Source organism: Neophocaena asiaeorientalis, unplaced genomic scaffold, assembly GCF_003031525.2.
Source record: "Neophocaena asiaeorientalis asiaeorientalis breed wild unplaced genomic scaffold, Neophocaena_asiaeorientalis_V1.1 scaffold120, whole genome shotgun sequence".
NCBI classification, from domain to species: Eukaryota; Metazoa; Chordata; class Mammalia; order Artiodactyla; family Phocoenidae; genus Neophocaena; species Neophocaena asiaeorientalis.
The window spans coordinates 3,618,450-3,620,837 of NW_020185322.1; the positions used below are offsets into that span (position 1 = coordinate 3,618,450).

Below are 2,388 nucleotides of genomic sequence, written 5' to 3' on the forward strand. Positions count from 1 at the left end.
CACTATATGGTTTTATAGCTTGATGTTGGGAATTGGGAGATGATGCTGTATGAAACATATCTAAATTTTGCATGGGATAGCATTTTCCTGTGCCCTGTATGTATGCCAATTAATGCACAACGATGAATGTCGGTTGCATTTGATATAAGTCATTTAAGGAGTAGAATATTAAACATTTAACAACTAAATGGAGTGTTTATGGCTTGTCCACACCTGCCTCCAACTTCCCCCCAAAAGAAGACAGTACAGAAAGAACTCCTTATGTCCTTAAGGCTTTAAAAATAAATGCAGTGCTCAATTCAGCAGCACACACACTAAAACTGGAATGATATAGAGAAGATTAACATGGTCCTTGAGCAAGGATGACATGTACATTCTTCAGGTGTCTCATACTTGTTAACATGAGGCAAGTTTTTAAAAGGTTGAATTCTGTCTCTAGTCAACAAAAGTTTTTAGATAGAAAAAAAAAACCTGTCAAAACCACTCACATCTGTGAATAATTTGGTTTTTTAACCAAATCTGTGTTGTGAATATATGTACTTCGGTATGAAAGTAGTCATGAGATCATTAACTTCAAGTTATGACTGCCAGAAATAATAGATAGAAAGACAGACAGATAATAGAGAGAATCTCAGGTGCAAAGTGGACAACTTTTTAATTAAATGAAAGATGAACAAAAAATTTTTATTGGCAAAAAGATTTTAGTCATATAATAAAATTCTTAGACTTCTAACTCTAAACTACACTTAAATTCCTTGTCTTTTTTATAAGAACTTGATAAAGAAACCAAAGCCATTATTTGCTTAAAGTTTTGTAATTCTATGAAATAGTTCCAAACAATTAAACTTTAAATAATAAATATTTCATTTTTTATACTGTATACTGAAGAAGACAAAGAGAAAGAAGCCTAATATTCATTGAAAGCTGCCTAGTTAGTTAGTACCTGGTATTAAATACTTGACATGTATTATTTGTCTGGTTTTAGAGAAGCTCCTAAGCTATTAAAATCAAAATTATGATCATTTTGCAATATTTCCAAGTCACTATTGAAAATATAGCAGACGTTCAAATTAGAAATCAGTTTTAGGGACTGAATATTTTGTAAGACAAAAATATATTTTGTTTACTGAAAAAACAATCATGAATGCAGTTTGCATCTTGCCAAATCTTCTTATCCTCGGCTTGGTGTGTGCTGCAATGGCAGTGGCTGTCAGCAGAGTAAAGTGATTGAGTGGATAGTGTTTGAGAAAAACTCTTTAAGAGCAGAAAAAAGAAGTAGCTCCACATTCCAGAAGGCTATACTTTAAATCTTTATTTTACAGGGTATTCATGTATTTTCATATTAAATACATAAGAGTTCAGATTCTGATGAGAGTAAGTGATAAACATCAAGCAAACTCTAAAGTATTTAATATTTGGAAAATTCTTTGAAGAATGGCTATTCATATAAAGGATTTATGTTTTTCAGCCCATTTTCTCCTTTCCCAGTCTTCATGGTTCCCTGGGCATTGCCAAAGGGAAATTTTAAATCCAATTAAATGCACAGATTCCATAATTTGCCTCTGCTCTTACTTTGCCTTCTTAATACTTATTTCACTTGGTTAATATTTGTTCTCAGCTATTTCCTCATTCTCTGTGTTGAACCAGTTTTTCTGAAAGTCCACATTTTCTATAGGCTTCCAAACTGCATAAATAAAAATGTTCTTAACGAAGGTCATTAAAAGGTTCACAGAAATTCTGTCATGATTTTAGGAATAGTCAACAATTCAGACATGAGCACCAATAAAAAATAGCTGCCAAATGGAAAGCCTGAGTTCTTGAGTCCATTTTCTTCTATCACCTGTAAGTTAATACTCACTGATAAAATACTAAAATGCCAGGAAGCACATCAAGCATCTGAGACAATGGAATGAACTGCCAGAGATTGGCAACAGAAGAACAGTTGCAAATATGGGTGTTGTGTGACTGGGATAAAATATCACAATGTGTGCCTAATTTTTTTTCCAATCTGATTCTTATGCACAAATCAATTAAATGAGACTAAAACACCAAGAAAGTAATAACAAATACAAAAATGCCAGATACTTATTAACTTGTAGCTGAATGTATAGACTCTAAGTAGAAACAACACCATTTAATGACTTTTAGATGGACAATTTCAGATTCTATGTCTTAAACATACAAAAGGGCTTCCCTGGTGGCGCAGTGGCTGGGAGTGCGCCTGCCGATGCGGGGGGCACGGGTTCGTGCCCCAGTCCGGGAGCATCCCACATGCCGCAAAGCGGCTGGGCCCCTGAGCCATGGCTGCTGGGCCTGCGCCTCCGGAGCCTGTGCTCCGCAACGGGAGAGGCCACAGCAGTGAGAGGCCCGCGTACTGCAAAAAAGCAA

General features: G+C 35.5%; 1 non-coding gene across 1 annotated transcript; it reads left to right on the top strand.

Moving 5' to 3' along the window:
• Nucleotides 1–290: 290 nt before the first annotated feature.
• LOC112392461 (U6 spliceosomal RNA) lies at nt 291–397 on the top strand. Its single transcript, XR_003001695.1, has one exon. It is a non-coding gene; the product is annotated as a U6 spliceosomal RNA (small nuclear RNA).
• The last annotated feature ends 1,991 nt before the right edge of the window (nt 398–2,388 follow it).